Below are 27,354 nucleotides of genomic sequence, written 5' to 3' on the forward strand. Positions count from 1 at the left end.
TCCCTTGCTGGGTCCAGTGCCCAATCCCTGTTCCTGTCCCTGTGTGGGTAGATGGAAGAGAGGGAGTGTGGAGGAGGAATGGCTTGCTCAGAGGGTGGTTATCCCCTGAGTGTAGTGTGTGTGTGTCTGGATTCCCCAGTATGGTAGGATCCAGTGATGGCAGCTAAAATGTGTCCAGTGCGTGAAGTCCCATTCCCAGTTCCCAGAGTATGGTGCCTGGTGCTCAGTAAGAGGGGTACAGGTTGAGAGTCAGTCTGGATGGGGAGTGTGTGGATGAGTGGTGTGTTGAACTAGAGGAGTTGGTGTGAGTTTTTTTGTGATAAAAGGAGCTTGCACGGGAGGTGTATCTCTGGTGGTGTGCAGGAGGTCCTGCAGAGGCACTGGACAAGAAGGTGGATGTCTGGCGGTGTGCTAGATGTCTTGCAGAGGCATTAGGGAGTGATTCTAAAAGTAGTGGCTTGTGTATCTGATGATCCTGTGTAGGGGAAGAGGTTCATGTGTAGCCCAGCTAGGTCCCAGTAGGATGGTAGGGGTGTAGGGGCTCACGTCCTGTCTCAGTGGAGGCGGAGTGTGGGACGGTGTGTCCCACGTTGGCCCGAAACCCTGTCGCAGGGCCTGGAGCGTTCCCTAAGGGAGCGCCAGGTCAGGGGCCTAGGCTGTACTTACAGGTCATTTGAGGAGGCTCTTCCTGTGTCTAGAGGACGGGGAGTGTCTGTAACCAGAACTCCGGCGGTCCTGGTGTTGGGCAGTACCGCTCCTAAGTGGAGGGTGCAGAAGTCCTGGTTCGCTGGGCATTTGACCGTCCAGAGTGCGTGACCATTTTGTGGGGCCTCTGGAGGTCGTTCCCCGAGGAGGGGGGAGGACAGGTTCAGGTTCAGCCTGACCTGGAGGGAAGGGCATCTGTAATCAGTGTCCTGACCGGTTTTGGCTTCCAGGGGTACCGCTCCAAGGTGGGAGGGTGCAGAACTCTGGAAGGGGGTGCAGAGGGACGGTGTCCTTACTTCTGACCCCGGTGCAACCTGAGGGTTTAGATCCTAGGTTGGGAGATTAGGAAACTTCCAGTTCAAAAAGGAATCTCTGCCAAAGTAGATCAGCTGAAGAGACTGAGGGGGCTGCCCTTGCTGTGTGTTCTGGGGCCCACCTGCAGTTTGTTGTTTCCACTAAGGTAGAGAAAGGGGACTTTGCTGTGTGCTGTGTCCCCCCACCTGCTTGAAGAGCGACTGTGCTGTGTGCTTTGTACCTCAGAAGTGAACTAGTTTCCAGATCCCAGGTGGTAGACCAGTTGATGGAGAGAGGTCCTGAACTGGTAGGAGAGTTTTGTTCTGGTGAGTGCTTCCCTGGGAGGGTGCGGAACCCCAGAAGTAGAGGTAGGGTGTGGCATTCTTGCCCGTGACCTCTGGTGAGCCTGAGGGTATGGTCCCTAGGTTGAAGGATCAGTGGTAGTTGTAGCTACACTGAGAGGGAGAGTGGAGAATGGCTATTGTGTGTCAGGGGTTACTGCCCCCCACTCTGTGGATTGGTCAGGACCTGTGACATTTGGATGGCCCAGGGCCTGGCCCTGGCCGTGGATGACTAGAGAGTACCAGTGGGGTATCCTAGTTGTGCCAGAGAGCTCTTGTTGAGAGAAATGCATGTGGGTTCAGAGTGGCGAAAAACTGGAGGGTGTCCCTGCCGTGCGGTGGATCGCAGTGATATGCGGCGAGAGGAGGCAACGCACGGCGAATCGGAAAATAATTATTTCGATAATCCGAGAGGTAGGCAGTACTACAATGAGAGCTATGCATTAGATGAGACCGAGGGGTATGCTTACACACAGGACAGCCAAGTACAGAGTGGGGGCCAGGTGTCTGTACCCGTTGATCAGCAAGGTCCTTATGTAAGAGGGCGGTTGATGGGGACATCTGAAAAGTTTCTAGTTGATACGATGAATATGATGCGATGAATAGTTCTGTTTCTCGTTCGCTGGTCCCAGGGGCTGCTCTCTCCGGGCAAAATAATGTTTCGGTGGGATTTTCGGGAATTCCGGTCGTGAGCCCCATTACTAAACCTATTTCGTTCACAATTGGTCCAGTTACGGTAGACTCCCCGTTTCTGTTGACATCACATTGTGGTGAGAATTTATTGGGATTGGATTTGTTGAAGAAATTACATGCAAAAATTAATTGTTCCCCCGATGGTGTTTATCTGATTATTCAATCCCCGGGTAAGCATACTTTGCAGTGTTTCACTAAAAATGAACCCCTCCCTCCTGAGTTTGCTGCTATCCCAGCGACGCTATGGGCCACTGGTGACACAGATGTAGGATTATTAAAGATTCCACCTGTTTCTATTACTTTAAAACAGAATGCTCGGTTACCACGTATACCTCAATACAAAATTTCTCCGGCAGGTGAGAAAGCTTTGCTCTCCGTCATACAAGATCTGATCGAAAGGGGTGTGGTGGAAGAGACGGCTGCCAATATATGCAACAGTCCCATTTTACCGATTTTGAAAAAGGCCCCTCCCGGGAGCAATCCTAATTATGTTGATACTTACCGTTTTGTGATTGATTTTCGTGAAATGAATAAAATAGTGGTGCCCCAATACCTGACATCACTACTATTCTTACTATGATTCCTCCCACTGCTAAATATTTTTCCGTGATCGATTTAAAGAATGCTTTCTTTAGCATTCCGATCCATCCTGATAGCCATCATATTTTCGGCTTCTCCTTATCTGGTCGCAGCTTCCGGTTTTGTCGCTCTCCCCAGGAGTACACAGAGAGTCCCAGTATTTATAGTCAGGCTTTAAAACCAGTGTTGGATGATTTGGTTCTGCCCCCTGGTAATGTGCTTTTGCAATACGTTGACGATCTGTTGGTGGCTTCTGACACTGAGGAGGGTTGTAAAGAAGCCACTGTTAAATTATTGTCTCATTTGGCGGCTAATGGTAATAAAGTATCTCTTTCCAAATTCCAATATTGTCAACAGGAGGTGACCTACCTTGGTCATCTACTGTCGAAAGAGGGGAGGAGACTAACTCCTGAGCGCGTGACTACCATTTTTAACATGTCTGTACCTCGTACTCAGCGTGATGTTTGTGCATTTCTCGGCATAACTTCTTACTGTCGCCAATGGATTCCTAATTTTTCGCTTCTTACTAAACCTCTCCTGTACTTAACCACTCAAGATGTGCATGAACCTCTGTCTTGGACTGATGATTGCCAAAAAGCTTTTGACTCTTTGAAATCTGCGCTTCGCTCTGCATCCGTTCTGGGTACCCCTGATTACCGAAAAACCTCTGTGCCTTATGTACACGAGGTAGACGGTTGCTCACTTTCTGTGTTGACACAAGGATTTGGTGGTAAGCAGAGACCTTGTGCCTATTTCTCGGCAGTGTTGGATAATGTCGCCAGAGCACTTCCTAGCTGTTTAAGAGCTACTGCTGCAGCTGCAGTGGCTATTCGACAGTCGGAGGGGCTTGTCCTGAACACTGACCTCACAGTGATGGTACCGCATGCTGTGGATACATTATTGAACAAAAACGAAGACCCAGCACCTTACGAGTGCGCATCTTACAGGTTATGAATTGATTTTGTTTGCTCCCCACATTACGATTAAACGATGTGCCACTCAGAACCCTCCTATGTTACTACCCCTCCCTTCGGACGAAAAGAACAATGATGTTCATGATGGTATATTTCAGATGGAGGAAGAGATGAAGTGACGGGTAGACCTCACAGACAATCCTCTATCTAACCCCCAAGGGGAATTGTATGTTGATGGCTCTTGTTTCAAATTACCAGAAGGCACGACGACTGCTGCATATGCGATAACTACTCTACGCACCGTAGTTGAGGCTTCCCGAGTACCCTATCAGTAAGCACAGGCAGCTGAGTTAGTGGCATTGCTCCGGGCTTGTGAGTTAAGTGAAGGATTGAGAGTAAATATTTATACGGACAGCCAATACGCCATCGGCGTGGCTCATAGTTTTGGCTGACTGTGGGCAGAAAGGGGTTTTCTTACTTCCCATGGACAGCGAATACAACATGGCCCTTTGATTTTACGATTACTGACAGCATTGACATTACCAAAAATGGTGGCTGTAGTTAAATGCAGTGCACATAAGACAGTGGTGGATGCAGTGGGTGAGGGTAATAATGCCTTTGCTGATCAGGTAGCTAAAGAAACTGCAAAATCTAAAATGGCCTCAATGTTTGTCACTACTTATGCTAGGTGGGTGGCGGAAACAGAAATGTTCGACAACATTATGGAGAGTGTCCAGGAAATACAGAAAGAAGCTACTCTTGCTGAATTGGCTCACTGGGAAAAAGAAGTGGGGAAATTAGGTGCAAATGATTGCTGGATTGACTTGACAGAGAAACAGCGATGGCTGTTGCCCAATGCATTAGTGAATGCCGTAGTGACCATGGCACATGGTTCAGCACATATCGGGGCAAAGGGTATTTGTGCCTTATTAGACCCTGTGTGGAATAATCCTAATATCCCAAGAACTGATGCTCATTTGGTGCAATATTGCATGGCTTGTTTGTGACATAATCCTGGGGGCAGAGAACCTGTTTTGAGTGGAAATTTTGCACCACCATCTTTGCCTTTTGAGGTGCTCCAAATGGATTACATCCAACTGGAGTGCGTGAATAATTTGAAATAATGTTCTGGTCGTGGTGTGCGCTTTCAGTAAATGGGTGGAAGCCTACCCAACCAAAGAAAATACTGCTTTGGCCACAGCAAAGGCTTTGATAAAAGAATACTTCCCACGCTATGGATTGCCTCGGGTGATCTGGAGTGATAACTTAATGCAGATCTTATCAGTCACATTTGCAATGGATTACAGATTAAGCAGAAATTCCATGCGGCTCGACATCTCCAGTCCGCTGGGTTGGCCGAGAAGTATAATGGAATACTGAAACTCAAACTAGCAAAGATACAAGAAAGTACTGGGTTAAGGTGGCCAGATGCCTTACCACTAGCATTGATGTCAATAGGGGTTACCCCACATTCTTGTTCTGGCTTGTCTCCTTATGAGGTTATTTTTGGGCGCCCTGCCAATGTTTGGGTCGTCCTGAGACCCAGAGCATTTTGTGATATCGAGTATCCCATGTTGACAGACTATCTGTATGCTTTGACTAAAGATCTTCGTTCCATTCATCAACAGGTCTCAGCAGTCTTGCAGCCCCTGCCGGAGGGTCCCGGACATCGTTTGGAGCCAGGACAGTGGGTTCTGGTCCGTAACTATCAGCGGAAATCCAGCCTGGATCCCCGTTGGTCTGAGTCACTTCAGATCCTATTGGCCACGCGGACGGCGGTACAAGTAAACGGCAAGCAAGTCTGGGGATTCTGGGTAAGAAAACATTAGGGGATCCATGCAAGCCACACTCCCTGGACTCCCCCTGGTGTCTAGTTTTCAGAAATGTCTGGGTTGGGTAGGTTTCCCTATATGGCCATCAAGCCTGGGACCGATAATGCAGGTGACCCCCTTGCAAAACCAGCACATTTTGTGATAATTTTGATGTCTCCACAATACGTTTTGGGCCCTTCTCTGTCGCGGCACTAGGCCCCCCCACACAAGTGAGGTAGCATTTTTATCAGGACACCTGGGGAAATGCTAAGTGGTAGGAAAATTGTGCCAGCTCAGTGATCCCACAACTTTCCCACACAGAAATGTGCTTCCAGGGGTCCTGATGTTGAACACTTTAGAACTAGTTGATTCGAGGGCACACTTTGTGCCTTTCATGCATAGTCCAGTTCAAACCAGTTCAGGGAGCCATTGGCTCCCTCTCTGGTGCAAACCTGGCCAAAGGACAGGGGAGTATCCTTTCCCTTGTACAGCCCCTCCTTAGGGAGGGACCCCTGTATCATCCCAACTCCTTTCCTTAGGTTACTTAAGGGCTTACCTGAGGAAGGGTCCCTAGATTCGTCTTGGGACAAAATACAATTCTGACACCACTTGTTTTTCAACTGTCTTGGCACTCTGGACTTCGCTGGACTGCACTCTGGGCATCTAGGCTGCAACTGGGAAGTCTCCTGCTGTTCCTGTTCTCCAAGACGCCTGAAAGAATCTCCCTTGAAGTGAAGGAATCACTTCCCTGCATCTGAAGGCACCACAACTAAGCTGACCGGTCTGCTGATCCTGAACTCCCACAAACTCCAAAAGGCTGAGCAACACAGGTGGTAGTTTTGCACATCCCTCGGGCCTGCCCTGTCCTCTCACCAAGTCAGAGGCCAGAATCCCTCGTCGGAGCCGCAGAAACCGAACGCCTGTGCACCGCGTCACCTTGCAGTTGCAAAGGCTTGTTGGCTTCCTTACACCAAGATCTTCGGGCTCCAAGTAGCCTCAACCTCAAGCATCTCCAGTGACCAAGATCTTTGTCCTCACCACAACACTTGCATCGTTGGCTTGCATCTTTTGTGAGCTGCTCGAGATCCTCTTGTGACTCCAGTGCCCCTGGCCTTTGGGTCCTCTTGAGGGTCATCTTTGTATTCTTTGGGGTCCCCTGATTTCTTGGGCCTGCTCTGACTCCCCTGCTTGTGGTGAGTCACCTGGACCTTGCTGATCCCAACACTGCACCTTCTTGCTTTCCCTGTTATTTGCAGTTGCCAAGGCTTATTGGAGCTCCCGACGGACACCGACACCTCAGCTCTTGACATACAATGTGGGACAGCTTGTGAATGGCTCCTGGTCTTCCACAGCATCGCCTAGTCTTCATAGCTGCAGCTCCAAGGTCATCATTAATTCTGCTGCAGCACCCGACATTGGTGGGCATTTGTCTTGAGTGCCCCCTGGTCACTTTCAAGTGGCATAGACTCTGTCCCCTCTGCTTTCAGGTACTTCTCGAATTGAATCCACCTTTGGGTTCCACCGGACACTTTCTCCTTCTCCAGCAGCGGCATCTTCCTGAAGTCCTCCATTGGGTCTGACGCCAATTCACTCCTATGCACCTGGCTCCCTCGGAGCAGGTATCCTGGTTTCTAAGGTATACATGGGTGGGATGGCTCTCAAACCTTCTGTCTTCCACTGAGTTTCTTCAGGGTCCACTGGGAAGGGTCCTTCTTCTACAAAAGTGCAACCACTGGGCATGGCCAGCGGCTGATGAGAATTGCCACACATTAGCACAGCTCCGAAGCCCTCGCCTAATATCCTGCCCTAATCCAGCACTATCCACTGTTCAAAACACAAGAAACATCTGTACACAGCCCCAGAGGTAATTGGCAACGTGATTGCTTCGCAATCTTGCCTGGCCGTGCGGCTGAGCCGTGGCAAAAACCTGTGACCTGGCGGAGGCGACGATCCTCAAAATGGCGGCGGCATCACCAGCGTCATATCCAGCAACAACAAGGACCAGGGCTGAGTGTGGGACTGGCAAGCCGAGAGAAGGGAACCAAACCCAGATCCCTACCGGCTGAAGTGATTCACCAAGCTGAGACGCACTGCTGTGGAGGAACTGGCATGTCGGGTCAGCTCTGAGGCAGCGCAGCTACAGCAGGGGAGCCGGAGGTGACTGAGGAGCTTGGCGACCGTAAGGGAGCAACACAAAGGTACGGCTCCCCAGCCTGTGACCCATCGTTGACAGACACGGCTGGGATCGGGAGCGAGGTGGGAGGTGGCACTACCCACTCGGCCACGCCCAGACTTGCTAGAGTCACCGACCAAGGCTCGGCAGCACTCGTGTGGCGGACGTAGGTCGTTGTGAATGCTTTGCACCCTGAAATGCCCGAACAGCATGCCCTGAGAGGACTTTTGGACCGTGTCTGGAAGCCATGAGAGCAGTGCTCAACTAACTGTGGGAGCGGAGGGGTAAGTCGCCTCCTATATACGCGGTGACGCCCTAGTAAACAAGACATCATAAGGCGATGCAGGGGGCGAGGCAGGAGTTGTCCCGATGTTTTAGGAAACACTGGTTACTAAGTGGTCAATAAGGTCCAAAGTAGACATGAGAAATTGCATTAGAGATAGTATAGATCAGTATGCCTCAATTAAAGTGGACATATATGGTAATTAATGTCAAAAGGAGCAGCAAGGAAGTATGTTAACAGGGACACACTGGGATGAAATAACACATGTTATTTATTTTCCAACTATTTGCAAATATAGTTCAGGTGCTTACATAAAAGTGACAGCAAGCGTGATGTGGTGAGTGAAGGTGACTTTAAAATATATACATTGCATTGACAACATAAGGTCGAAACTCCTAAATAACAACTTATAAACAATGCAAGGAGTTCCTTGTTGTAGGGGGTCGAAGATGTTTCGATTGCAATGATTTGAGATAATCTTCAGGACAGAGCACATGTGAGCAAGAAGAATCTATAAAAAACATCAAAGTATGTTGAGTTATGGTCCCTGGGCCCATGTTCTATTATAGAATATTATTTTAAAAGTGATGTTGTGCTCCCAGTGAAACTAACTGATATGTGACATTAAATCAGGCATAAAAACTAATTAATATATACCTGACTGAACTGAGAAGGCCTAAACGGTGCACACAATCCATATCCAAACAGGGCCGCGGAGCAGCGGGGACCCGGGCAATTAGTGGGGCTACGACGATGACCGGTCCTCAGCCCTGAGAAGTCAAACCAGGAGCAGGGCGCAGACACCGCCCTGCAGCGGGGGTGATCCACCTTCGCACCGGTAATAGCGTTGTGGCACTGCTCACCTAACGGGGGCCACAAGGGAAAACAACCTACACAAATGGGCACCAGTGCTTGGCCGTCTCACTACTGTGGGTGGAAAACTACCAGAGCTGCAACCCAACAACTGATGGCAAAAGTCTAACAAAGCCTAATTAGGGAAACCTGACAGGCCGCTGGAGGCAAGTGGCCCCTAGGCAGGCAGCGGGAATTAAAGAGTCATATCTCTAATAAAAAATCCTACACAAACAACGCAGGACCGCTCAGGATGAGGGGCGGAAGATGTGGCAAGTTGACACTACAAACAAAGCTTGACGAATATGCGTGGAACAGAAATGGAGAGGAACAACTAAAGCAGCTAACCAAGAGAAGCCGCAGCCCCCACCTGGTCAGTCTCACTTAATGCTCCAATATATTATAGGCATCGTTAATAACGTACGGTCCTCCCTTGAGTCACGGCTCAACTCTGTAAACATTGAAATCTCCCACGTAAGAGCAAAACTTAGATAAATGGACACTAATGTCAAAGAGGTTGAAGGTGCCACCAAAACAACCTCCAGTGACACCTCCCAACTTAAGCAACAAGTGCAACAGTTACTTGAAAGACAAAACAAAATGGAGGCGCAACTGGACGATTACGAGGGCAGGGCGGGTCGAAACAATGTGCGCATCTTGGGTGTACCGGTGCGAGCGGAGGGCCCAGCGATGGACCTCTTCATCGAGAAGTTAGTCACACAACATTTGCAACCAAAGGGTCTCTCAAACTATTACTTAACCGTGCAGGCTCATCGTGTACTTGAAGGGCGGCCTAAATCAGGTGCTTTTCCACGACCGAAAGTTGCCAGAGTCTACAATTTCCGCGACCAGGATGCCATGCTTCAGACAGCAAGCAATGCTCCCCCAGTCAAACTTGAAAATAAGGTGGTCTCCTGTTTTCCGGATTTCACAATAAAAGTTCAGAAACAAAGGCACAGCTTCATGGAGGTTAAAAAAGCACCCAGAGACCGAATTCTAAAGTACGCTATGATATTCTCTGCCAAGTTGCGCATTGAAGCTAATGGAAAGAACTGGTTCTACCTCACGCCAGAGGAAGCATGGGACGGGTTGGAGGGGTGGCGACAAGTGAGATAACCTGGTAAAGAAAAGCACTCTGGGCCAAGAGGGAACCGGACTGGACCATCCCGAGAGGTGAGCTGCGGAGCAAGTAGTGGTGCTGCTGAGCTGAGTTCTGGGAGCTGGATGGATATTGATGTTCGCCCGCCAGCGGAAGAAGCAATGCACAGATGAGTCGAACTGAGTCGACATATGGGGGAGCCCTGAACTGCTCTACCGGATAAGACACTATACATGACTGGCACATACTTTCTATTGAAATATAGCATATGTGATGGGTAAATATAGGTTACCACACCAACAACAAGACTCACTATTAGGGGCAGATGCTCAACCACGTCACAAATATAGTTTTTAACCGTTCAGGAATGGGTGGGGTAGGTAGATGTTGTACCACAGGTACCTATTTAAATTGGGGGGGGGCAACAGGCACTCTGTTTTGTTGGGGAAGTGGGTAGTTTGAAATCCACTGGCAGGGGGGGGGTCAGTTGAGGGAGGGGGGATTCATTTTTGTTTCAATTTACATGGGTGAATGCACAGCTCTTGCAGGAATCCTTAAAATCCCACACTAAAATAAGGGAAGATAAAAAACACACCAACTAACAGTCTATGGGGTCACTGTTGGGGCCTTCCTCGGAGACTGGACACCAGATAACATACTTCCCGACTCATGCATATTCCACCCATATGTTCAATGGCCGCAGATCTCATCGAAATGTCGCTGAACTTCTTAACTTGGAACGTAAACGGGCTGGGAGATAAGCTAAAAAAGGGGACAGTATTACAATACCTTAAACAGCAGGCCCCAGAAATAGTCCTGCTACAAGAAACACATTTGGTGGGTAATAATTGCAAAGCCCTGAATATATGGGGATATAAACTAATAGTACATGCGGGATTCACATCTGGATCCAGGGGCACGGGCATTTTAATACGCAAAAATTGAGCACCAAGTTCACATCGGACATGAGCAGAACCCAGGGCAGATTCGCTGTTCTGGAGGTGAGTTGGGAGGGATGATCAATCAACATTATATCGGTCTATGGCCCACCCGCACTCTGTAAATCGGCACTAACACACCTGGGAAAATCATTCTAGACTTGCCAATCAGCAAATTAATCCTAGGGGGAGGTTTTAATATGACACTAGATGATCATATTGATAGACAGCCAGTATGTCTCCCGACAAAAAACACTACACCCCTGTCAGAATTTCTTAACCCCATGGGCATCACGGATATATGGCGCCATTTTCATCCGGGCACACCTAGATTCACTTACTTCTCGAGCGCCCACAATAGCCTCTCCTGCATAGATTATCTCCTGACCCATGCAGCAGACGCAGGCAACTTTAGGGAACCATGCGGTCTTCCGTGGGGTGTTTCACACCATTCCCCTGTTTGTGCCAAGTTCACTCTTAACCATCAACGCCACAGAAATACCATACCACTCACCCGATGGCTTCTCAAAATCCCCCACATAAAAGAGACCCTGTTACAACAATCAGAAAACTATTTCAAAGAAAATGTTGGATCAGTGCACTCTGCGCAAATATTATGGGAGGCTTTAAAGCGGTGGTGAAGGGCTAGGCAATAGCCCTCACGGTGGGCTACAAAAGAAATCAGAAAGACAGCTTAGAGCAGCTTGATATCGAGCTCCAAAATGAAGAGAGTATGCACAGTCCCCAAAAGAGGCCAATAAGCACAAATAGAATATCAAACAACTCAAATATAGGGCCATGGCCAAAGAAATGGCTGGAGCCAAATATGTGGCTACCCAACATAGAATGTACGAGCTTGGGGACAGAGCGGGCAAAATGCTTGCCTGGCTTGAAAATCAGGAGCAGACCGAGTGCTGGGTCCCCCGGTTATGTATAAACAACACTCATACTACCATAGATCCACAAGAGATTGCGGAGGCCTTTGCAGACCATTTTGAGCAGATATACGCTTCTTCGGTCATCACCATCACAGAGGACTCACATCAATTATTAGCAGGTATATCCCTGCCTTCCCTGTCCCCCAGCGATAGAGACTTGTTGAAGGAGGATATAACCGATGAGGAAATCCGTTTAGCAATTAGTAACATATAGTCTGGGAAGGCAATGGGGTCTAAAGGTATCCCTATTGAATTCCTTAAATCAGATTGAGCAGTACATGCGGAAGATGTACCTTGAGAGCTACGACAAAGGACTCCTACCAGAGTACCAAAGAATAGCCTCAATTGTAGTAATACACAAAAAGGGGAAACCTGCTGACAGTTGTGGGTCTTACTGTCCGATCTCCTTAATAAACGCGGAAGCCAAAATCCTAGCAAAAGTACTAGCTTCCCGTCTTGCCCCTATTATCACCACACTAGTACATGCGGATCAATCCAGCTTCATACCCGGCCAAAATACGGCCTTAAATATCCGTTGACTCCAAAACGTGTTAGGCCGAAAACATATAATAGAGGAGGATCCTATCATTCTTTCGCTAGATGCTAAAATGGCGTTTGACACGATTGAGAGGACATACCTTTTCGGGGTGCTGATTCATCTGGGGTTCGGCTGGAAATGTCTTGGTTTGGTCAGGCTTCTATACACAGACCAAAAAGGTCAAATTAATGTAGATAACCACACTTCAAGAATATTCCTGCTAAAGAGGGGTACCAGACATGGCTGCCCCATGTCGCCACTTATTTTTTCTATGATGCTTGAACCTCTGGCAACATGGATCAAAAGAGACAGACTACTTAGAGGGCTGAAATAGGCGGAGGGACAGGAGGACAGAATATCCCTATATGCTGAAGACATCTTGCTCTATCTTGCATCACAAGCAAAATCAATGCATAGAATTCTAAAAATGTTTACAAATCTCGGTAAATATTCGGGCTATTCTATTAACTGGTCAAAGTCAGTGGTTTATACACTCCATGGACCGATCCCAAGATTTCTACAGAGCTGTGTGGTAACAATAGCAGAGGAGGGTTTCCGCTACCTTGGTACCTTCATAACCCCGGATCCAAATCTCTTCTACACTAAGAATCTTGAAGTTCCTTGAGTAGGCTGCAAAATGATGTGCGACACAGGAGGACACTGCCCCTCTCTTTGCTGGGCCGGGCCGCCCTCTTTAAAATGTTTAAAATCATTTCCTGCATGTACTCCAGAACAGCCCCTATAAAGTCCCTGAGTCCTACTTTCAAACTATAGACAGTGAAATCAGGACCCTGCTGTGGGATGGCAGGACGCCCCGTATAACGCTGCATAAATTAACTAGAAGTTGATACGATGGTGGGATTGCACTCCCCGATGCGTGCCTTTATTATTGGGCATCACAGCTGGTGGTAATTAATCACTTGGTGTATCATCCCCCAACAGAACCTGCCTATCTCTTAGACAAATACCAGATGGGGAGGGAAGGATACAAAGGGGCTCTATACTCAAAAGCCAGGAGAGGCCGATATCTTGGCCCCACTACCCTAACCACTGAGGTTCTGCGTCAGGCCAATAAAAAACTCAGCTGGCAACCTACCATGACCCTGGCCACCCCAACATGGTCAACCGAGAGACTCAGGACACTATGCAACCAACCCGGATTTGTTAAATGGGACATTATAGGTATCTCCAACATAGGTGACCTATGGAAAAAAGGGAAATTTAAAAATTCTCTGAATTGCAAAAAGAACATGACCTAGATCAGAGGGAAGGCTTCCGATACCTACAAATCCATCACGCTCCCTCAATTCCCGCAGCAGGGGACATACCGGAGGCATCCCCACTAGAAGATAGATTACTATCTGAACCCTTAGAGAAAAAGCCATTTCATTGACATACAGGAGGATATGTAACAATCTGCCCGACCCACTGCAGGATCTCTGACGAAAATAACAAGCTGAACTAGGGCCACTTGAGGATGAGGAATGGCAAGCTTCACTATTGTCCCCACACTAGGAAGCTATCCACCTAAAACTCCGCCTTATTCAACTCAAGATACTACATAGAACCTATCTCACTGGGACTACCCTCAACAAGATCGGGCACAGAGAGAATCCACTTTGCCTCCGACACTGTGCAAAGGAGGCCAAATTCTATCACTTAATATGGGAATGCCCCAACATAGCCCCACTTTGGGAGAGAGCTACACGACACCTGCACATGGCTATAGGAAAATATATAAACTTAACCCCAAAGTTGGGACTTTTTAACATGTGGGATGCAACAGATCTCACCAGAACAGCAATGGGCCACACTGGGATACACATTGGTCAAACGCAGCATAGCAATGCGCTGGGGAGTTGCGGAGGTGCTGCCTCCAGAGGATGGGCTAGGGAAATGGATAAATGCATGATAGCTGAGAAAGAAGTGTTTAAAAATAAAGGGTGTCCCAAAAAATGGGACAGAAAGTGGGACAAATGGAACATCTACCGAGGAGAGATATGTATCTCCCCAACCACTGAGATGGAGCTGAAAGAAAGACGAGTGGGTAGACATGAATGATGGTAGGCAACTTAATCGGAGTCCTTTCAGAAAAATTTTCTGAGACCTGTATTGTTTCTTTTGAAGTTAATAAAAAGATTTTTTTCTAAAAAGAATTTTGCAGGCGCTACTTACCCTTGAATACTAGCTTCAGCGCTCGTGTTTTAATCCTTTGCACTGCTGTTTGCGCTAAGGCTGATAGCGCTTGCATTCATGTGGTGATGCTTATCTGTTAACCGCTACTTACCTGCTCCTGACCCCGGTCCGCCCCGGCTGTGTGCCGTTTGCTGCAGAGGTTCCCTGCAAGAGCGCCACTTCCGCTTCGCGGCACTTCCGCCCTGCCTCCAGACCGCGCAGGTGAGCGGTCTAGTGTCTCACGTTGGACGGCATAAATGGCCACCTGGAGGAAGCGCAGCGTACGAGCGCAGCGGGAGCGCCGACTTCGCGCCGAAGTCGCGCACAAGTCGAGCCCGTCTGCGCCCGTCCGCGGCCGACCGAGGCCAGGGGCCAGGCATTCTGCTCAACGTCTGTGTACTCTTCTCAGGCCCTTCGTGCCCTATCCCATCATGTCCTCCTTGCACCCCATGTTATAGTTACCATTCGAGGAAATAACATTCTATCCTCTCCCCCGCCTATAATCCCCTTTTCACCTTCCCTTCCCCTTTCCTCTCCTTCCCCCGCTGCACCTCGGCTGACTCAGCCCAGTCCTAGCGGTAGTGACCCTCTCACATTACTTTATCTCAATACTCGTTCTCTCCCTAAACATCATTTGGATATATTCCAACTTTTAGAAGGAGGCCTTATCGATATCCTACTCCTCACGGAAACCTGGTTAAATGCTGACTCTTACCCTGAAATCCTGGCCGCCATTCCTGCGGGTTACTATATTCTCCATTCTGATAGAAACTCTGGCAGACCTGGCGGCGGAGTCGCCGCTATCATTCACTCCCATTTACAGTTCACTACCCTTTCCACTCCACCCATAGCCAACACGGACATTCTTACACTGAAATTTACCTCTCCCAACTCCTCATTTATTTGTATATTAGTTTACCGTCCCCCTGGCAACTCGCCCCTCTTCCCATCCTTATTTAGTAGTATGATCTCGCAAATTGCCATCAATTCCGCTAGGGTTTTGGTGGTGGGCGACTTCAACTATTGGCCATCAGACCCCCAGGAATCCTCCCTCTCTCGTGAGTTCACTGACTCACTGCTTGGCCTTAATTTCTCCAAACACATCTCTGTGGCCACACACAACAAAGGCCATACATTAGACCAGATCTGGTCCACCAACCTTGACATCCCCTCTCCCTTGGTCTATCCTTGCCCCTGGTCCGATCACTTTTTTATTTCTTTCTCCTTGCACTTACTTTTGTCCACCCGCCCTCCGATCCCCCATAACCTTCAGGTTCGAAATTGGAAACAAGCTGATATTCCTCATTTCCATTCTATTCTTGCCTCATCATCTCTCCCTGACTACTCTGATCTGAACTCCCAAGCCACCTCTCTTGATCAATGGCTGTCCTCTGCCTGTGACGTCGTTGCCCCCATCAAAACTGTTAAGTCCAAACGCTCCCACGACGCTCAGCGCTGGTTCACTTCCACTCTTAAGGCGGACAAACTTCGCCTTAGACAGGCTGAGCGCCGCTGGCGGCGGAATTATGACCCTTCACTTCAAATCACGTACACTGACCTATTAAAAGCTTATAAACGATCGATCATCTCGGCTAAATTATCCTATTTTTCTCAGAAGGTCTTGACCTCGGCATCCAAGACCAAAGAAATTTTTTCTATCGTAGCTGAGCTCTCCCTTCCTGATCGGGTCACCCCTCAGCCCCTACCCTCACAAGCCCTGTGCAATTCTCTCAACTCTTTTTTTTCTGACAAAATCTCTGCGATTAAAAACAATATTCCCCTCACTACTCTGCCTCACGATTCTGTCCTCCCTCCTTCGAATCCCCATTCTTTCTCCAAATTTCCCCCCATCTCCCTGGATATTTTTCTTTCATTACTTCAGACTGTGAGCTCCGGCTCGCCCAATGATTGCTGCCCCACGTCCATCTTAAGAGCTGCCTTCGTGGCCTGCCCCGGCCCCCCTCTTGATCTCTTAAACCAATCTCTTCTGTCAGGCTCTGTCCCTAATGCTTTCAAAAGCGCTGTGGTGGTCCCCATTTTAAAAAAACTGGGTCTTGACCCCACCACGCTGGCCAACTATCGTCCCATCTCCCTCCTCCCTTATTTAGGAAAGGTCTTAGAGACTTATGTTACCCGCTGCCTCAGTGCTTTTATCGAGGAAACTCACTTCCTCGACGATCGACAGGCTGGGTTCAGACCTGCTCATTCCACTGAGGCAGTTGTGGTGGCAGTTATGGACACGCTGAAACAGGGAGCTGACAGGAATTTGGCCCAGGCCCTTGTACTTTTAGACCTCTCAGCCGCTTTCGACACGGTCGACCATGGTATCTTGGTCGACCGTGTCAGAAATGGCGGCATTTCTGGCTTGGCCCTGTCATGGGTGGTATCTTTCCTTCATTCCCGTTCTCAATCTGTCCGGCTTTCTTCTTTTTCTGCCCCTCTATCCTCTCTTTCCTGTGGTGTTCCCCAGGGATCTGCTCTGTCCCCGCTTTTGTTCAATCTTTATACGCAGCCCCTTCTTGTCTCTCTTCGTCAGTTCTCACTTACTGCTTTTAACTATGCAGATGATCTGCAGCTTGTTTTTCCTCTCAATTCTTCTCCCTCCTCCTGTTCTAATTTTCAAAATGCCATGCTCTTCATCTACGAGTGGATGAACCTTAGTCAACTCAAGCTCAACCCAAGCAAAACGGAGCTGGTGGTGACCGGTGGTTCTCTTACTCCCTGGTCTCCCAACTTCTGGCCTGCAGCTTTGGGTTCCCCTCCTTGTCCAGTGAATACTGTGAAGAGCCTGGGGGTCACCATTTCTAGTGACCTCTCAATGCGGCCACATATCAACACCGTCACTTCGGCTTGTTTCTTTCATCTCCGCCGAATCGGGAAGATTCGCAGGTTTCTATCCCAAGAGGCCCTTATTCTTGTTATCCTTGCCCTCATCACCTCACGTCTAGATTATGCCAACTGTCTATACGTGGGGGTCCCTGCCTGCCATCTTTCCCGTCTCCAACTGGTCCAGAACCAGGCAGCCAGACTAATTTTTCAGCAACCTAAACATCAGCATGTCACCCCTTTGCTGAAAACTCTACACTGGCTCCCAGTTGCACAGCGGTGTGTTTTTAAAATGGCCTGCATCATTTTCAAATCCTTGTTTTCATGTGCCCCTGCCTTTATTTCTTCCTGTTTGCACGCCTATATCCCTTCCCGTCACCTCAGATCTTCGGCTCATAACCTTCTGATCACCCCTAGGTTCAACCGTAAGAAACATGGAGGAGCCTGCTTCTCCTTCCTTGCTCCTGTTACCTGGAACTCCTTTCCTCTTGCCATTCGTTTGTCCACCGATTATCATTGCTTTCGCAATTCCTTGAAAACGTACTTGTTCCGTCTGGCGCACGGCTAGCGGCCCTGTTCCTGAATGTTCTCCTCCCACCTGGTCTCGAGCGCCAAGAAACCAATTGGTGTATGTGCGCGGTACCAAATCCTTTTTAATAATAATAATAATAATAATAATACCCCTTGACTTGCATTGATCTCCCGGTCGTGTTCCCACTCTGTACACGTCCTCCTTGGGGCTCCTGGTTACTTACCTTGGGGGGTTCCTTGGGTCCCCGGCATCATGTCTTCTGGGTATAGTCTTGACTCGAGTCGTGGTTCGCATTCCACTATTTTAGTATATGTTTGGTGCCCCCCTGGTGACCACTGTGTATTATGTGCTACTTACCTGTTTCTATTGAAAAGTATTGCAAGCATTGTATGTACCTCCGGTTAGGAGATACCTGTATGTGTTAGTGAGTGTTATATAATAAATACCTATTTTCATAAATACACTGTGTGATTCTTTTTCACTCAATCTATATCAATAAGATTATGTTCTGGTAAAACAAGCTGCTTTACACTCCTTCTGGACTAAGCCTGAAGGCTGCTCTCCACAGCTACTACTTAGAGAGCTTTCGGAGGTTGTCTAAGACCAATAAAATCTCCATAAGTGTTGTCTAGTTTGGTGCAGGGTGCCCACTTACATAAGTGTACACCATATACCAAGCCAGCTTCTCACAAGTCTTCCTTAAATGAGGTATCCAGCAAAGTTGTAAAATTGTCTTAAGAAGTCACTGAACTTCAGCAGCGGGTAGCAGGGACTGAGGAGGTCTGCTCAGCTGCCATGCAATTGATCAAGATACAGGAGAGGTAACTCATTTTCTTTCCGAATAAAATAGAGGATATGGAGAATAGGCAAAGAAGTAATCATCTAAACGTCTTTGGAATGCCAGAAGGAAAAGAGTGGGATGATCCCAGGGCTTTTATTCCAGCAGACCAGTTTGTCAGACTGGGACTGGGACTCACAAATTCAAAGAGCTCACAGGCTGCCTCTCTTCAGTCATCAGATAGCCCATGCCCAGGCAAAATCTTTACAGCCTGCCCCATTTGCTTATTTATTGGGAATTTTCTGTTATGTCAGGCCATTTTCATAAAGGCATGAACTGCAGCACCAATCGCAGCCTGATCTTTTTCTATCTTTGTGCGATCAGACTTCTGTAAGACTACGATGGATAGGCACTGGAGGCTCCATCAAATGATTGAACCTCTGTAGGCCGTAGGGGCACTGGTTTTTCTACAAGAACCAGCACGGCTGAAAGTCGTTAAAGACAGGCGATCTCAATTTTCCTATACCAAGCAGGAAGCTTTATCTGCCCAAGATCGATGGAAAGCTTGTACCTAGTATACGTACTGTTGACCCACTCCAAGTCCCCTCCAAATAAGACTGTTAGGGACTCTTAAGGCTGTTTACTTATCTTCTATTCCATAGCTTTATAATCTCATTAGTATTCTGTGAAAAATCTCTCTTCTTTTTTTGTTTTTTCTTCTCTTTTTTTCTCTTTGATCTATTATTGGAAAGCTGATGGTGGAGAAATCTCTGGGTGGGGGGCTCCCAACTGACTGTCTTTTCATGGACAGTCAAGGAGGGGTGATTCCTTCTTTAAGAAGAGGGGTGGGGTGGTAGGGTTGGGAGGGGCTCAAACCTGGAGAAAGCGGTCACGGCAAAAAGGGTGGGGGAGGGAAAACAGTAAGCTATTAGAATTTGTTTCAGCAGTGAAACATATCATGAACGAAGGAAATGTAGTGCACCAAAGTGTTGGGTTGATGGTTGCATTAAATATTTGTTATCAAGAATGGCTGCTGTAAAAAGCATGTGCTGGAATGTTGCAGGTCTTAATCAGGGTGAGAAAAGACTATTAGTTAAAGAAGAACTGAAAGTATTGAAACCACATATAGTGGAGCTAATCGAAACACATCTTGCCTATTTAGACCAAGCCTTGCTCAAACAGTTGGGGTACGATGTCATTGTTTGCTCGTCACAATAAATCTCAATTGGGGAGTAGCTTTAATGAATTCCAAAAACTTGAAAGTTAATCTATTAAAAAGCACAGTGGATCCCAAGAGCCGGTGCCCAGCTGACATTCATGGGGTATGAGGCTACTTTCTGTGTAGTGTATGGCCCTAATATGGATGACCACAGTATCTTTGATCAACTAAGTCAGGATATGCTGGAATATAGGGGTCAGGCAATAGTAATAGGCGATTTTAACTGAAAAATGGAATATAAGGTTGATACTACTAATTCTAGAGCGCATGTACGAATGGCTAAAACTCATGCTACAATCCTTGAACTTTTACACTTACATAGATTAGTAGATGTGTGGAACCCAGGTGCACGTCTATTCAAACCCCCATAAACATTATTCTCGTATAGATATGATGTTTTCTCAACAACAGCTAGTCAAAGATGCACAGATCTAGGTTTGTCCGAAGATTACCTCTGATCATAATCCCATTATGCTGACTGTTCATGGTACAAAGGATTGGGGTACGAATCTCCATCAATGTACTTTCCCACGATATCTGTTAACCGATATAGATTATCAATCTTATGTAAGAGGCCTATTATGAGAATTTTGTCGTATTATTAAAGAGTCTGCCATGGTTGGGGTAGTTTGGGATTGCATTAAGGCATATGTCAGAGGAATAAAATTACAGTTTGCTGTGAAGAAGAACAGTGCTACAAATCAACAGACAAAGCAGTGGTGGGCAGAATGTCTGGAACTTGAGAAACTTCATGCTGCAGCAATTCTAACTCATCGCTCAAGGAATCAGGAGGTTTATCACTGTTTGATAGAAAAACGGATTAAGGTTAATAGGGGCCTGAATGAACAAGTAGTTGCTAGTTACCAGATGAATAGAATATATCAAGATGAATATGGTGACAAGGTTGGCCAGCTTTTAGCACATCAAATGCTGATGAAAGGGCTCAGAATTGCATTGAACGTATAAGGGGCAAGGATGATGTGCTTTTTATGGAGCCCTTTGATATAGTGGAACAACTTAGGCTGTTTTATCAAGAACTATACAGTCAGCCGTCTGGCTTTAATTCTGACATGCTGGCCAATTATCTTTAGGAGTCACATACCTCGTTTAGATACCCTGCAGGAAGAGCTACTTCAACAAGATATAACCCCCAATGATATTGAAGAGGCTATTAATTATCTTGCGGCAGCTAAGGCTCCGGGGGACAACGCAATACCACTTGAATTCTACAAGGTGTTTAAAGATATTCTGATACCAGATTTAATGATTAATGTAGCCATATGGTAAATGAGGGCGATGCTCCGGCTTCCTGAGGTTTGACAAACTTGGTAGTGTTCATAAAAAAAGACAAAATACTGGAAGAAACCGGTTCGTACAGACCTATATCTCTGATAAATGTTGATACCAAGGTTTAGTCCAAAATTTTGGTGATGCAATTGGCTCCTCGCCTACACAATTTGGTAGCTATTTTAAAAGGCTCGAAGGGAGGCCAAGATGGTGGCGTGAGCAGACGTGTCTCGATACCGTTCAGTCCCCACACGGCCTAAAGCACCATCTCAGCGCTACACCCGCTGTGGAAGCACCTCAGGAGGACAGCCACTACAGAAGAACATATAGCGGTAGCCCGGGGTGCTCGAGAGCACGGCCGAGCCCCATCGATGATGAGAGTACGACACTCAAGACTGCGTGAGGCGGAGGCCATGGGCGGCTCTTCACACTGAACTATCGGTGCAGTGATGGGGGGGTGCCACAATAGTGAATTGGTTCCCCGCGATTCCGACGGCACCCCTCTAATTGGACAGGGTTATGCTTCCAGAGGAACCGAGCCGCAGGGAGAGAGGGGCAGCTCGTCAACACCTGGTGCAGTAGTCAGGGCCGGCCCGGTAGGCCTGGGACAGAACTTACCGAGGCCCCTCAGCCGAACATAGCTGAGACCACCTCCGGAATTCTACTGCATCCCGGAACACCCGTGCTATGGGTCTGGAGTGCCCAGCAATAAAGGGATGATGAGGTGACCTGCAAAGAGCCAAAAGGTATGCGAGTGGCGTATTCCTCTGCGCCCTCCCATTGACCAGAGTGAAGGTCAGGACCATGGTGGGCCTTCCAGTCCCCGGTGGGACCACACCACTCAGGACGCTTGAAGGCCCGTGACTAAGGGCCCTCACTTGGATCCCTGGTGCAGCGTATGAAGCCTGCGTGTAAGCCTGGGGAGGAGTAGAGAGACGCTGCATCAGAGAGCAGCAGGGACCCCCATTAATTGTCGCAAGCTACAAGGGATGGTCAGGCCGCATGTTTAGAGGTGCCCAACGGGGAAGGGTCTACGCAGGTGTGGCACTGAAGCAAATGACAAAGAAGCTATTAGACTGAAGCTAGGGGTTTTCTTTTTCAGAATTTTGTTTATTCCACCTTTTTTTTATTGCTTTTACGTTTTTCTTTTCTTTAATGATAGTTTGGGAAGATTGACTTTTCTCTTTCTTTTCGTTAGGGTCTTCACGCCTCCTTCAGAAGGTTTTGGTACCTGCCGACGCCCCTCGAAAAAGAAAACAGGACTTGGGTAAGTCACTTGTTTCTTTCCCTCTTTTTATATCATTTTTATCATTGATGTGGCCCTGGGAGTGTGGGAGGGGGTAGAGTTAACTTTATTCACCCAACCGTCACCAGTGTTCTAGTGCCTCTATTTCTTACAGTTTCGTTTGTGCATAGTGTCTCTCTTTCCTTCCCCCTTGCCCACCTTTCCCAGCTTCCTTACTCTTTATATCCTGTGTGCTTGAACAGGTTTTGAACTCTGCCATGCACCTGAGAAAGTCACGTTCCTCCTGGAACGTGGCGGGGCACCAGATGACTTTGCTTGCTCCTTGGCTCATCCTCCTTCTTCTTCGGCTCCCGTACAAGATACACCTCTGCTGCTGCAACTCCTCGTTCCTTTTGGCATCTGGATTCTGCGTCTTCTCCTGTGTTCGTCGTCCATGCGCGCACTTCCATTTCTGGACGGAATTTTAAAGGGACCGCGTCCTTTCCAGCATTTTCCTGCAGTGTCTCGTGCCAGTGAATCCTGTTTGAGCACAAGTGGCTTCGCTGAGACAATTGTTCTCCAGATCAAGGGCCGTTTCAATGGCAGACACCGCAGGCTGTAAGGAAGGGAAAGGAGATATGAAAGGGGGTAGAGTGTCACTTTCCTCATCTCTTTCCACTACCGTATCTGTAGGTATGAGCACTTCATGACAGCAGGGTCCAAAATTAACCTTGAACCAGGCTCTGTCTGCGTGGGTGGCATGGGTGCCTGTGCCCTTCCCTCAGCGGGCTGGTGAAGAAGCCCTAGCTGGGGCCGAATCCGGCCTGCATTTGCAGAGTGGCCCTTGACCACTATTTGATTCCAAGGCCTGTTCAGGGTGCACTACCCCACGGAAACACCTGAACGAGGCACGGAACAGGCTGAAAATGCACTGGAACAGTGAAGAGCTCTGAGGGAGGCCTGGCAAAAACACTACAACAGTTGGCTGTGATTTATACGCCGTGTGAGCTCCTGCATACCTAGAAACCGTACCGGTGAGCACCTTGGTATGAAGGGAGATTTACTGGCGTGGCGAACCCGCTTGTCTTAGACTGACCCCACTATTCCCCTCTCCCCCGCTACAATTTATCCTCTAGCATGGAGGTGCAACTGGACACAGCAGGTACCAAAGGTCCAGTCCACTACTGTGGTCTTTAACTCTGGACACTACTTTCCTGGGAGAGAACTGAATCCCTGGGTCTCCATTTTGAAACCTCGGTCTGAGTTTTGGCTGGAGATTCGCACAGGCACTCTATACGAGCAACAGATGAGGGAGCCCTCAACCTCGACCCTCCGGGTGTCAACCAATATTGCTAAGCTCACAAAGTTTAGGTGGTCCGCCACGACCCACCTGCACACTACAAAGTTTGGGCCTATTGGTTGGGCTCCAGGAACAGATCGGCTAGCATCTGATGAATATATGACGTTACACCGCGAGCAAATACCATGCGGTAGGTTACAACGCAGATGGTACACCGTCCGCGTTGTTACCATGAATGGCATTACATTGCAAGTTGTTTGTACCACTTGCGCTAGATGGTGCGCTGGACTCAGGAATAGTATACATTATTATTCCTACTCCAGTTAGCGAAACAGCAGGAAAGGTGTTGGACTTAAAATCCAACATATTATCTGGTGTTGCACAGCATCTAGCGCAAGTCGTTGAAACGACTTGTGATGTAATGCCATGCATGGTAACAACGTGGAAGATGTAACATCTGTGTTGTTATCAACTCGCGTGGTATTACCAGCATTACAATGCTGTCTCCCGCGTCTGACACATGAGGAAACTCATAGACCTGGCCTACCTGCATCGGAATTCGGTTCTAAGACCGGCCCCACACTTGCCTACACCTGCACCACAACCTATCCAATTGCCTCCCGGATTATTCGCTACATGCACTCTGGCTCCTGGGTCTGGAGTCTAATGGAAATGGCGACTGCCAAGGCTAAGAAGGACCGTATGGTCCATGGCATGCTCATCAAGGGCTCTGGGGAATCACAGAGTGAGACACCACTGGCGGCTGAGTCACAGCCAGCTTGCGGGGAGAGGGAGCAGAGAGCTCAGTTACCAGTGAATTTCTGGAGTCCCTGTTTGCCTCCTTGCAAGAGGACTTACAGACAGTTAAAAAAAACTTGGCTATGGAACTAGGAGACGCACGGCACAATATCAACGCAGTCAGAGGAGAAAGTGTAGTGTCCCTTGAAGAGGACTCTTCAGCTAGGGGCAAAGAAATAGAATCCAGCAGATTGGTTTACAGGCCCATGTTGGAGACCTAGGGTTTCCGGGTAAACATGCAGAAATTGCAAATCTTAAACCTTAACACTGCCCCAAACACAGAACAGACCCTGTGATCACAATTTGATTTGCAATGGGTCATCGAGGACCTCCCCTTTTTAGGATCAGTTTTAAGCAAAAGTCTCACTAAAATGGCAGAGGCCAATCATTCACACCTTATGGCCCTAATTTGCAAAGACGTAGCCCTGTGACAGCACCTCCCACTCTCATGGCTTGGCAGAATAGCGGAGGTAAAAATGAATATCATTCCCCGAGTCCTTTATATTTTCCAGAAACTGCTTCTGACTCCGCCACCCGGCAAGATTAGCGCCCTCCAAAGGGAGATCCAGCACTTTATCTGGAGGAACACAAAACCTAGACTACAGAAGCAGCTCCTACATCGCTCGAAACAAGAAGGGGGACTCTCGGTACCTATCATGCTCCGCTACTACCAGGCTGCACAACTGCGATAACTGGTGGAATGGAATCGTCCATTGAGAAGAATTGGGTCTTCATGGACCAAACAGTAGCGGGATCGCAAGTATAGAGGGAGGTGTTACTACCTCGAATCCACAGAGTATGGGGATTCCACTCCTCTCCTATAATCAGCCCGACATTTAAAGTCTGGGATAAAGTTGCAATGCCATCAGGACTCACCACATTCCCAATTGGATATGTACCTAAAGTAAATTGTATGAACTTAGAGAGAGAACAGCTGGGCTGTAGGTATGATTAGCAGGCCCACAGCCACACTAGAGTCGAAAAACCACTGGATCAAAGCAAAAAGTGGGGGTGAACATAGGAAGCAGACCCTACTCTCCTACACAACCCCCCCAAACACAGGGACATTAAACTAACTTTGACCAGTTGAGTCTTCATGTTCTAAGTGGAAATATCTGGAGAGTCCATCTGCATTGCCATGGTCAGTTCCAGGTCTATGTTCCACTGTAAAGTCCATACCCTGTAGGGAAATGGACCACCTGAGTAGTTTGGGATTTTCACCCTGTCTGATTTAGCCACAAGAGGGGCTTATGGTCTGTCTGAATCTTGAAGTGAGTACCAAACAAGTATGGCCTCAGCTTCTTCAGGGCCCAAACCACAGCAAAGGCCTCCCTTTCAATAGCTGACCAACGTTTCTCTCTAGGGGTCAGCCTTCTGCTAATAAAAGCAACGGGCTGGTCTTGACCATCTTTATTCAATTGTGAAAGAACAGCTCCCACGCCCAACTCAGAAGCATCTATTTGGACAATGAATTCCTTGGAGTAATCTGGACTTTTCAGAATAGGTGCAGAGCACATGGCCTGCTTCAGGTCATCAAATGCCTTCTGACAGCTGACTATCCACTGAACTTTCTTTGGCATTTTCTTTGAGGTTAAGTCATTAAGTGGTGTCACAATGGACCCATAATTCTTAACAAACTTTCTGTAATACCCAGACAGGCCCAAGAAAGCTCTGACCTGTATCTGTGTGGTTGGAGGAGTCCAGTCCTTTATGATCTGGCTCTTGCTCTCCAGTGGTTGAACCTGACCTCCACCTACAAGGCGGCCCAGGTACACAACCTTACTCTGTCCTATCTGGCACGTAGTAGCCTTGATAGTTAGGCCTGCCTTCTGCAGGGCCTCCAAAACCTTCTTCAGGTGGATCAGGTGATCTTCCCAGGTGGAACTGAAGACAGCACAGCAATATAATCTAGATAAGCTGCACAAAAGTCATCCAGACCTGAGAGGACTTGGTTCACCAACCTTTGGAAAGTGGCAGGTGCATTCTTCAAGCCAAAGGGCATCACCACAAATTGGTAATGACCTCCTGGGTCGAAAATGCTGTTTTGGCTTTTGCATCATCAGCTAGTCTGATTTGCCAGTATCCTGCTGTCAGGTCAAATGTGCTCAAAAACTTGTCAGAAGCCAATCTGTCAATGAGCTCATCTGCCCTGGTTATTTGATGGGTATCTGTCCTAGTGACAGCATTGAGACCTCTGTAGTCCACACAAAACCTCATCTCTCTCTTACCATCTTGGGTGTGAGGTTTTGGCACAAGGACTACTGGACTGGCCCAGGGGCTCTCTGAGGGCTCAATAACTCCCAGTTCCAACATCTTTTGGACCTCTGTCCTGATACAGTCCCTGACATGGTCAGGTTACCTGTAGATTTTACTCTTGACAGGCAGACTGTCACCAGTGTCCACCTCATGGGTGCACCAGTTTGTCTGACTTGGGGTCAGGGAAAACATATGCCCATAGGCCTGTAGAAATCGTCTGCAGTCCTGTTGCTGCTGGTCAGTGAGGCTGCCTGCCAAGGCCGCTCCATCAACTGAACCATCATCAGGGTTCTGAAAAAGCAGGTCTGGGAGAGGGTCACTCTCCTCCTCCTGCCCCTCATCTGTAGCCATGAGCAAGCCCATGTCTGCCCTGTCAACATATGCCTTCAGTCTGTTGACATGAAGCACCCTGTGGGGGCTTCTGGGAGTCCCACGATCAACCAAGTAGGTTACCTCTCCCTTTTGCTCAACAATAGTGTGGGGTCCAGACCATTTGTCTTGGAGTGCTGCTGGGGTCACTGGCTCCAACACCCACACGTTCTGTCCTGGCTGGTACACAGTCAGCACAGCCTTTTGGTCATGCCAGGCTTTTTGAAGTTCCTGGCTAGCTTCAAGGTTTTTAGAAGCCTTTTTCATGTATTCTGCCATCCTGGAGCGGAGACCAAGTACATAGTCCACTATGTCATGTTTAGACTTTTTGAGAGGTAACTCCCATCCTTCCTTCACAAGACACAGGGGTCCTCTTACAGGGTGCCTGTTAGACCTGGCATCATTGGCATGAGTCTCTCCTCCATTTTTTT

The 27,354-nt window shown here is 48.1% G+C and overlaps 1 long non-coding RNA gene across 1 annotated transcript in view; it reads left to right on the plus strand.

Annotated features, from left to right (window-relative positions):
* LOC144798756 (uncharacterized) overlaps positions 1-27,354 on the plus strand; it is a 110,156-nt gene that overhangs the window by 69,990 nt on the left and 12,812 nt on the right. The window contains exons 2-3 of the long non-coding RNA XR_013603638.1: positions 5,155-5,340; positions 22,174-22,242. This is a non-coding gene — a long non-coding RNA (uncharacterized LOC144798756). The remainder of the gene's footprint in view (positions 1-5,154; positions 5,341-22,173; positions 22,243-27,354) is intronic.

This window comes from Lissotriton helveticus, chromosome 12, assembly GCF_964261635.1.
Source record: "Lissotriton helveticus chromosome 12, aLisHel1.1, whole genome shotgun sequence".
Taxonomy (NCBI): domain Eukaryota; kingdom Metazoa; phylum Chordata; class Amphibia; order Caudata; family Salamandridae; genus Lissotriton; species Lissotriton helveticus.